At 44.2% G+C, this 11,325-nt stretch overlaps 1 pseudogene; it reads right to left on the bottom strand.

Annotated features, from left to right (window-relative positions):
• LOC101662365 overlaps positions 1-10,990 on the bottom strand; it is a 14,637-nt pseudogene extending 3,647 nt beyond the window's left edge.
• Between the last annotated feature and the right edge of the window lie 335 nt (positions 10,991-11,325).

Below are 11,325 nucleotides of genomic sequence, written 5' to 3'. Positions count from 1 at the left end.
CTTGAAGTACAAAATGCCTGGTGTCAAGTCCCTGCTGTCCTCCTTACTGAATGTCCAGGTGTGATGTAACGACCCTAACCCTCATCTACACAATAGGGAGAGTAGCAGTTTTTATTCATAGCGTTCTATGAGGATTAAAGGAGGGATGGATCACATGATCTGACCTGCAACTCCTGTGCGGAGTTGCTAGGATCCAGGGACCCATCTTTCAGCTGCTCACAGACAATAAAGGAGTCAATCATGTAAAATGGTGAGCGCAGTGCCTGCCACTTAGACGGTATGCAAAAAAAAAAAAAGAGGCGTGTCACCGTTGTTACTATTTACATAATTTTGGTTAATATTAACAAACACTTAAAAATTTTTGATAATAATTTTGTGGAAATTAAACTGGTTCTTCCCTGTCTGTGTTTATTTGGAACTTGTGTGCCTTGATATTGAGAAGGCAACTGCAGCAAATAGGTTTTCACGTGTTAGCAACTCAAGTCAAGGCAAAAGATGATGCTCACTAATTATCATCAGCAATGGACGCCTACACAGAAATGTAGCGCCTCGTCTCTATCTGCCTTCCTTTTACTATGCACATAAGCTAGCGTTCTGTCTTGGAGTGGATGGGTCTATTTCCGTAGCAGTTCGGGATGTGCAGGAGACGATTTTATCCCGCAATTTAAGTGAAAGATTGCGCAGGTCATTTCAGAAAGGCATTGGGCAGACAGTGAGAAATAATTCTTAGCAACAGTGAACCCAGAAGCAATCTAGCTCTGCAGGAGTCCAGCCCCGGGCCGGGCGCACTAGCTTCATTCTTAAGGACATAGCTTTGATTTTGTGTGACAATCAGGCAGCCACGTTTCCCTTGGTCTCTCCCCTCCCCACCAGTAACCCACTCCATATGAAAACGTTACCTAAATAGTAAAGGGTTATATTTATGAGATTCTACTCTCAGGGTTATTACGCTGGCAGTAAATGAATAAAATAATGAAAACGGCAAGGATAGTTGCATGATGTGACCACGTCGAACACCTAACTAATGAGAATTCAAATGTGCACGATGAAATGTCACCCTGTATATCTAGCTTATTACTTCCCGTACCATTTTCATCTGCCTTGTTTATCAGAGAAAAGTAATAAATCTTCAGGTTGTTCCAGTGCCTTGCGCAATTTTTTCCCCTTTTTACCAAGGTGAGGAAGGCGTTTTTCATTAGTAACTAGGTTTCATCTTTTTCAATAATATATATCAAATCTTTTAGAAATTTATTTTAAATGGTTAAACTGAGAAATTGACCTTGTAAAAAGGAACATGGCTATAAAAATTATTAGTCATTTATAGCTAGCTATTTTTAAATTATTTTGTTGTTTAAGAATCTAATGACAAATTGCAATTTACTGCACCTAAGAATAATTTGAACTTTTATCTCACTCAAATCCTAATGGAATTCATTGATTTACACATAGAATAAACAATCCGTTCTCATTATGCTCTTGAAAAGAGAGTATACCTTCATCTACTTTAATAGCACATTTAAAATTTCATTTGTTGGTACACAATGATTTAAAAGATAAGTGAGAGATTTGTGCAAAAATTGAGGAGAGAGAGATACGCAGGGAGTTGTTTGTAGGCTACTAGAGAGCGTGCTAACTTTCTGGAATTGCTGGTTTCTGGAATGAGTGCAAGTCAGAGACAGTTGCATTCTTAGGTGGCAGCTTCGTGTCACCGTGTCCCCTTGAGCATGCTTGCTCACTGCCTCCCCCCTCGTCCTTTCCCTGTTCAGCAAAGACCAGGAATTCCCATTCTCTCAAGCTTCTGGAACACACGTAGGAAAGCATGGTTGAAAAACCGCAAGCACACACAATAGCAGAACTGATGCAGGTTCGAATGTCTCATAAGTCTCAGTACAAGTCAGTGGTACTAGTGCAGTGTTCAGATAGACCGCAGCATAGAGGGAATGAACGAATGTCTGAAGCTCACATCGGTCAGCAGGGGAACTGAAAATAGAAATCAAAGCTACAGAACATTAATCAAGTTATTTCACTTTCTTTTTCACGTGGGAAGCATTTCATGACAGCACATTGACCATACAATTTATTGACATGAATGACATGCTGACAACCATCAGCACTACCAATTTCCAAATGTTTCTCATCATCCTAAACAGAAACCCAGTAGCCCTTAAGCTATAACTCCCCATTTGCTCTATGCACAGCTTTTTGTAACCATGAACAGACGTAAAAACAAATTTTATTGTGTTTTCAGTAAAAGTTTATACGGCAGTTAATCCCAGTTCGGTAATTTCTACACAAGCTGTTCAATGACATTGGTGACATCCCTCCCAATGCATGAACATTCTCACTACTTGTCTTCTGATTGCTCCATTTCTGTCCATCTAGTTTCCCTACCCCTGCACACTCTGTCCTCTATTTTAAAGGAATTGATGACTGTTAGGTTTCAGATAGGTGATTATTTCTAAAGTAGTATAGTACTTTGGGGATGATATTCACTATTTTTTGAGCCCATTTATTAATTAGCTACAAGGTGACTTCAGATATTACTATCTGTTAAATATTTGAAGAATAACTCAAGGCAATAAGGAATTCTCCAGTCTCAAGTAGTCGCATAAGTGTGGCGGGTGTGTGTGGTTTTTTTTAAGGGATTTGAGGTTCTATTCTGCGTTTCCTTCCCCTTCTATTAGGGCCCATGTTTAGGGGCGTCCTGATTGGAATGGTCTTTGAGTGTTTGATTTCCTTTTTCTTTTCTTTTTTAGTGAACAGAGACCAATAATTTAATAAACTTAATAATTTAATAAAATTTTGGTTCCATGTATTTGTCTATTCGAGGTGCTTCATATGCGATCATGCAATAACTGTTCTTTGGCATCTGTCTTATTTCACCCAGTACAATGCTTCAAAATTCATCCACATTTTGCCATCTATCAGGATTTCATTCCTCTGTATGGCTGAATAATATTCAGTACACCACAGTTTATCCATGCAACTGTAGATGGACACTTGGGTTGTTTTTATTATGTTTTATCGCTTGCAGATAATACTGCAATGAACATTTGTGCACAAGTACTTGCACTCATACTCTCAGTTCCTTGGGGGTATACGTATACCTAAGAGTAGAATTCATAGGTTCTATGATAATTCTATGTCGTACTTTTTGAGGAGGTGCCAGCCTATTTTGCATATTGGCTGTATCCTTTTATGGTCCCACCAGCAATAAACACTCCCTCCGCACCCTTGCCCATGCTGGTTAGTTTCAAGGTTGCGCGGCTGATAGCAGTCTTCCTAGTGAGGGTGAAGGCGTAAGTCACGATGGTGCTGCCTTTCAGTTCCTGGATGACGACTGATGGCTTTAAGCATCTTTTTCATGCGCCCAAATCATCGATTTTAAGCTGCAAACGTATTGACCTGCAGGCCAGTCTGTGAAGAGCTCTGTGTTGATTTAGAAAATGGATCCTCTTCCTTTGTAGTTTGTCTAAACTGCACCGAGAGGCGGCTGCGGGGAGAGGCAAGCGTCTAGAGGATTCTCGGTGTTGCCCAGCTCTTTCCACCCAGCGACTCAATTCAATCTCTGCAGCACCCTGATGGAGAGAATATTGCTGCCCCCATTTTACAGATTAGAACCACAGCGACAAAGACCCCAAGAAATACACGAGGAATTTTAGGGTTCTGGTTTGTATGTGGGATCACTATCATGGGGGAGGGGACTGCTGAGTGTCATAAAAAAGATATTTTTAAAAATTTCTACAAATTTCAGGCACCATTGGCTAGTTTTGTGGGTAAAGAAGGAACTGGACAATGTGGAATGATCACAAGTAAAGAGAATTTTCTTGCTCCATGGGGATCCCCATCCTGGATTATCAACTTCACGCCAAGATTTGGAAAAGAAACAGAGTTTTCATTTTTAAAAGGAACTGATAAACTACAGAGTGGATGCCAGGTCTGTGTAACAGCTTAAAATTAAACTTCAGAGAGATTTCTGGGGGCTCGTAGCTACGTGCCAACTTTCCAACGGCAGAGTGTTCGTCTGCTTTGCTGTTGGGGTATGTGATGAAAAGTTGGGGCGCCTCGAGGGTGCCTTCTTTTGTGATTGCTTTTGTTTCCTGGTTGACCAACACACTTGATGGTAGGCTTTCAAAGCCAGTGAGAATTTACTTCTCAGAGCAAATCAACTTTGCAAAATGAAGTACTTTCCCTGGAAGGAAAGCAGTTCACACACATCTTTGGGGAACCAGAAAAGAAAAAGAAACTTCTTTTAGCAGAAGCTGGATGTAATCAAGCTCCTATAGATCAAAGCTGGTGAGAAGCGTGTTTGACATTACCAATGAGAATGAACGACACAAGAAAACAAAACAGGGGGAAAAAACCTGTTTGGACTCTGTGTGCCTAGCAGCAGAGCCCTGAAAGTCCCCACGGCCCTCTCTCTGACTGAGTCCCTGGGAGCTCACCCGGCTCTTTGGATGATCATTGCACATCTCCTGGGACAGCTACAGCTGAGCATTTCCTCCGCCCCGTGGATGTTGTGAAGTTCTTACATTTTCTTCTTGTTCAGGGAATTCATTGCCTTCACAGTGCTGTGCAAAATCCCCGCTCATCCACTGTCCTGATCCTTCCCTCTAGCTCTCTGTTATCTCCACCCAGGTCTTTGCACTGCTGGGGCTGCCCTGGTCTTTGCCTCTGGGCCCTGGATGTCCTCGCTGATGCTCCCTCCCTGACTTGACTTCTCAGTGGTGGAACGTCTTCCTCCCAGGCCTCGGCTCCAATCACACACAGCACTTCCACCAGCCTTGCTCTCTCGGCACCTAATTGTTCCTTCTCATGTATTGTCTTGTTTTTGTTTTTTGTTTTTCTGTCAGACTCTCTACGAAGCCAGAGTCTATGGCTAGCTTTCTCCGCCCCCGAAAGTCTGGTACTTGTAAGACTTGATGGATGAACCAAGGAATCGTGTTCTCCAAAGCCAGAGAGGGCTCTCTTCCCATCAGAGTGACCACTCTCGCAGCCCTGGAGAAGAAAACTACTCTCCGTCCCTCCCCCCCTGAAGGAACCTGGGTCAGGTTCCCACGGCCTGGGTGAGAGAATGGGTGAGAAAGACCCAGAGGCCACGTTTGCAAAGCATGGACCTAGTGCTCCCAGCCAGAGTCCAGCGCTGACTTCTCTGGAGGGAAGTTCCTGCCTCTCATGATGCGATGGTTTATTCCTGGAGGGACGCCAGCCATCGCACCGTGCGACTAGGAAAAGTAGAACTCGGGAGTCAGACTGCTGTGGTTGACACGCACCTCCATCACACCTCGCGCCGCGGGGCTGTGGGTCTGTTACTGAACCCTAACAAACCTCAGTGTCTTCATGAGTCAGGCGGGGTCCGTAGCAGCAGGCTTCTCTTTATGGATGAAAGGAAACACACCGCCTGAGCCAGTATGTGCTCTAGAAATGTGAACTGTTGTTCGGTTAGCATGACGTTTACTCTCTCTAGAAAGAGCCCGGGTGAGAGAGCTGTTATACATTGGGCTGCTAACCCCAAAGGTCAGCAGTTAGAAGTCACCACGGACTCCCTGGGAGAAAGACGAGGCTGTCTATTCATGAAAACCGTCTCGGACGCTCACAGCAGTCATTCGACCCTGTCCTGTAGGGTCGCTATGAGTCAGAGTTGACTCGATGGCTTTGAGTTTTTGAGTGACCAGGAGGCTGGAACTCCCTGATCCTGTGACACATAGATTAGGCTTCCTCTGGTCTTCCTGGTGCATCGTTTTATACATGCAGGCCAGCGCAGGCACACATACCAAGCCAACAATTTCAAGTCCATTCCCACTCATAGCAAGCTTATAGGACAGAGTAGAGCTGCTTCTTTAAGTTTCCAAGGCTGTACATCTTAATACGAGCCGACAGCCTCACCTTCCTCCCTGCAGGGACTGGTGGGTTTGAACTGCTGATGTTGCAGTTGACAGCCCAACGCCTCATCTACTACAACATCAGTGGTCAGTTCATCAAGCCAGGAGTAAGAGTACTTCTTTTGAAGATAAAAGGGAGGCAGTTAATTAAATAAAGAAAAGCAAAAGCAGGCTTATGTTAGGGAGGACACGACCTAACCAGAAAAAATAAAAGAGGGAAAAGAGGAATCTCTTCCAAGAAAAAGCATGTTCCTTGGCTGCTGTCCCACTGAACTGGAGTCACTTCTATCACTGGGGCCATCGCTCTCGGGGCAGGCGAGCCTCCTTGCTGTGGGAGCCAGGACCCGAGAACCCATGTTTAGCTGAATTAAAAGCAAATCAGTGTTCCCAGGAGATGGAAGCTCAGTTCATGTGTCCTAGGGTGACATGGGCCTCTGGGGACTCAGATCTGGAGGCCCAAACACTACAAGCTCGAGGTTGAAAGGTCTGTTTGGATCTGGAAGGGGATGGGAGGGATGTCTAAAGAAGGGCCCCAGCCAATCTTGGTGGGGTAGCAGCCTGGCTCAGGTCACAGTGTGACTTAGCACCGGCCCTTCCACCACTGTCCAGCCTCCCTGTTGACAGGAGCCTTCTTCTTTGCAAACTCGTGACTTTCCGGGAGCCCAAACCACAGACAAAAGATCAGAACATATTGCAATAGCCAAACTGCACGTTCGCGAGCCTCTCCCATTCGGCTAAAGGAGCATATCATTTGAACACCAGGGCTGGGGCTGGCTCTGTGCCTGAGCCTGAATGAGGGCTGGCCAACATCTTGGCTCAAATCTCTCACAGGCCTGGAGGCAAGAGGAGGCCAATAGGAGCTTTCATCAGGGTCCTTGTAAACGCTGCCAACCAGGCACCGGCCAGAAGGATGTTCTTCACCAGAACAGCACAGGAGAAATGAACTCAAAACCCAGGCATACATCAGCAAAGTTGGCATACCTGAGAACTGCATGGAAACCAAAAGGCAATGCAATTCCTTCATCCAACAAATATTTGTTGGGCACCCCCAATCTGCCAGGCTCTGCAGCTGTGGCGGCAAAGAGGAAGCAGTTGCTGATCTCACGGAATGCAGAGTGGCCAGGGAACGAGGGCCGGCCAGGGAGCAGGGCAAGAAGAGGCAGAATGGCATTTCCGTCCGTCCGGGTGGCTGTGGCCTGCGTCAGTGCTCCTGGGTCCTTGGGATAGGCAAGCAAGGTGACCCAGTGATGGACATCGGGTTAGTCTCCAGCTTTGCACGATATGAACATTCATGTCTGCAGGTAGACACACAGTTTCATTGTTCTCAGGTTAGAAGTGAAGTCGCTGGGCCACAGGACACGTGCCTATTTAACTTTATGACCAACTGTTTCCCAAAGCGGCCATCGTGTTTGAATTTTAACAGCAGCACACAACCATCCCAGTTGGCTTGCCTCCTTGTCCACATTTGATGCGGCCAGTTCTTTACGTCTTAGCTGTGTGTCGTGGTTGAGGTTTTATCTGCATTTCCCAAACGACTAGTGATGTTGAACTGTTTCCGCCACGGGATTGCATGTCTCAGGATGTCTTCTTGGGAGAAGTGTCTGCTCAAATCTTTTTTGGGCCATTTCAAAAACCAGGCAGTCGGTCCTCTTCCACCATTGTGAGAATTCTTTTGTGAGATACCTGAAAACAGATGTAAGTTTTCCAAAGACCTCCTCCCAACCTGTGACTTGCCTTTTGACGTTTTCAGACTATGTATTTGAGAAGTAAATGTTTCATATTTTGGTGACATTGCTAATTCATTAATTTGTATGCATGTTTTGTGCATGTGGTTTTCTACCTAGGAAATCTTTGTCTAGCTGATTCATGAAGATCTTCCCCACTTGTTTTGTTCTCAATGTTTCCCTTTTAATTAAAAAAATCATTTTATTGGGGGCTCGTACAACTCTTATCACAATCCATCCATCCCTCCATTGTGTCAAGCACATTTGTTGCCATCATCATTCTCAAAACATTTGCTTTCTACTTGAGCCCTTGGTATCAGTGCCTCATTTACCCCCTCCCTCCCCACCATCCCTTCGCTCATGAACCCTGGATAATTTATAAATTATTATTATTTGTCATGTCTTACAGTGCCCGACGTCTCCCTTCACCTGCTTTTCTGTTGTCCGTTCCTTTTTCATTTTGATTGAGAATACATTTTGAATAAATTTTCCTATTCAGCGTGAGATAAAGGTTCGGATTTTCCTTTGCGTACAAAAATGGTTACAGAACTCTTTGCTGGAAATTTATCTTCCGTGAATTGATTTTTAGCCATTTGTTTAAATCAGCATCTCTCCCCATTAATATCTTGGCGCCTTAGTTGAAAACCAATGGGTCCTTTGTTGGGCGGGGGGTGGTGGTGTTCGTTCTGAACCCTCTCTTTGTTTGATGTGTTCTTTCGGGCAACATAACATTCTGCCCCTTTATTGTGAGTTTTGAAATCAAGCAGCGATTGTTCTTTTCCAAAATTGTTTTCGCCTTTTGCATTTCTGCGTAATGTTTGACAAGAATGTCCTCTGGGATTTTGATTGGGATTCATCCGTCTCTCTTCAGGTAGAGAGAATTGATATCTTAATGATGTCGAGTCAACCAAAATGAGAACGTATTAAGTCTCACTCTGTGTACCTTTGTTCATTTTCCCCGGGGAATCCCTGTGGTTTTCACTATCAAGATCAGCCTATCCTGTTAAATGTATCTGAAATATGATTTTCTCATGTATGGAAATAAAATTTATTTCCGTATGCTGACCTTGTGTCCTGTGACTGCTTCCTGGCAGGCACTCTGGGGTGATGGGGTATGTGTTTGGGCAGTGAGCTGGTCAACCCCTGGGTGTTCTGTGGGAGAAAGGCATGGCTTTATGCTCCTTGTACTCTCTCTAGCCTATCGTGTTGCTCTGAGTTGGAATTGACTTGGCGGAAGTGCATTTGTTTTGTTTTTGTAGATTATTTAGGATTTTTTATATACACAACCACGTTGCCAGTGGGTAATGATGTTTATTTTGTCTTATCCAAGGAAGCTCAATTTTACTTTGTTATATCGGAAGTGTGGTATATAGGAGGGCAGGAGGGGAAAGCCTCACCTATTCTCTAGTTTAAGGAGAAAGCACGTAAATGACTAAGGATGATGTTATTGTGGGTTATTTATTTAATGTGGTTTTCTCTGATACATTTCCCCCCCCATTTTTAGTTCACTTATGAAGTTTCCAAATTGCCTCTTAAGTCATCCTGCATTTTTCCAGTTTGCCAAATGCTTTTCTTGCATCTATTGAGGCGATGGTGTGGCTTCTCCTTTTTAGACTGTTACTATGAGTCACAGTTACTGATTTTTTAATTGTAGTAGAAAATACATAGCAAAACTGCCAATTTAACCATTATAAATGCCAATTTATTGTCATTCATCATATTTGTGATACACAATGATTATTGTGTAGGTTATTTAGGATTTTCTATATATACAGCCCACTGCCAGTGGATAATGAAAGCTTTATATTTTTCTTGCCCACTATGAAAACCTCATCATCACCCCAAATAGAAGCTGTAGCTTGTGACCTTTTCTACAATGATACGTTTTCCTTTCATTTTTAACCTGCCCATGTTGTATCTGAAGTTGGCTTCTAGAGACACTGTTTAGCTGGACTTTGCTTTGTCATCTGATCCAGCGGTTCTCAACCTGTGGGTCGTGACCCCTTTGGGGGTGGTGTTGAATGACCCTTTCACAGGGGTCGCCCGATTCGTAACAGTAGCAAAATGACAGTGATGAAATAGGAATGAAAATAATTTTATGGGGGCTGGGGGGGGGGTCACCACAACACGAGGAACTGTATGAAATGGTTGCAGCATGAGGAAGGTTGAGAACCATTGAAGGACTATCTCTATCTTTTCGGGACGTGTTCTGATCATTTCCACCCAGAGTTACTGTCGCGATGGTTGAGTTCAAGTTCACCACTTTGAAACTTGTTTTCCATCGGTCCTCTATCATCTTTTTATTTTCTGTTACTGATATTAATTCAATATATTTGATGGTTCCATTTTATCTCCACCATTGGCTTATGATTGATGCATTTTCATTTCATTTTTAGTGGAATTGAACCAGTCGCAGTCTACCTTCAAATAATATCTTTTGCTATTATGTGAAAACTGCACAGCAATATCTCCCTCTCAGGCCCTTTGTGCAGTCATAGGCATACCATTGACTTCTGCATCTATTACATACATGGCATATGCCATGTTTGCCATGCAGTCAAATGTTTTGAAAGACATTAAATGGGATAAAGAATTTCTTTTTTGTCTATTCACATAGTTATGATTTATGGCATTATTAATTCCTTTGTGTAGGTGAAAATTTCCATCTGTTGTTATTTGCCTTCTGCCAAAGAGCTTCCTGAAACATTTCTGAAATTCTGTTAGGTGATGTTTTTTTGAGTTTCGGTCTTACCATTTATTCACCTTTATTGCCTTTTATTCCCCTTTATTTTTTCCACTTTTTCTTCTTTTGTGCAGTATCATTATACTTACTGGTATTGGGGCCATAAACCTTTGTTTAAAAATTCATACAAATGGGCTAGGAAATGCACATTGCCAACTGTTGAGATTGGCTTATTCCTGGGAAGGGGAGTTAAGGTGAAGGACAACTGTCAGAATTATGTTTTTCAGTCGTTAAAGTTTTCCTTTGGAAAAGTGTTGCATATCCATTGCTTCCATCCACACTGCTCTGGAGGCATGGCGAGGCTGGGCTGCTGGCTCTCCATCTGCTTTCTGCTCTGGTGGCTCCTTCCGGCTAGAGTCCATGGTACCTTGCCACCCTTAGCGCCTGTGCTGGGGCAGTGTCTGTCAGCCCAGCAGGTGGCCAATCCTTTTTGGAATTAGGAAGTTTATCCGGCCTGCAGACCTGAGCACTGTGGGCCGCTGGCCTCTGAGGATCCCACTGACGTGGTCAGGTGGTAGGTTGTGCTGACTCAGTGTGGCAGCCGTGTGCTGATGACTGATGAGGCCCTAGTTGGTGTACAGCATCATCCTGCTCCACAGCCCCCACCTTGTGGGAATCTTGTCGCTCTGAGCACTAGCCATGTGGTGGTCCCGATTGAGTGTCACTATCCCAGGCAGGGCACCAGGTGGTCTCACTTTGCCTGACGGAAGAGAACTGGAGCACTGAGAAGAGAACCCATAGCTTCCAGCTGGGAGACACAACCCACCTTCACACAGAGGCCCACACAGAGGCAGCCACCTGCCACTGTGATGATTTGTGGGCCACTGTGTGGCCACGCAGACACCAGCCAGCATCTCCACTCCTCACACCATCATGAAATTTCACAGTTGTCCTGTGTTTGTCTTCCTGATGTCTCCTCTTTATTCAGAGCCCCCAGACCCAGGCGAGATACGCTTCTGTTCACAGTGGATGGGTT

The sequence above is a fragment of the Echinops telfairi genome, unplaced genomic scaffold (assembly GCF_000313985.2).
Source record: "Echinops telfairi isolate 266 unplaced genomic scaffold, ASM31398v2 ScPeMD7_7461;HRSCAF=8499, whole genome shotgun sequence".
In the NCBI taxonomy this organism is placed as follows: domain Eukaryota; kingdom Metazoa; phylum Chordata; class Mammalia; order Afrosoricida; family Tenrecidae; genus Echinops; species Echinops telfairi.
Note: the sequence above shows the minus strand (reverse complement) of the source record. Positions and strands in the feature narration are given on the sequence as shown.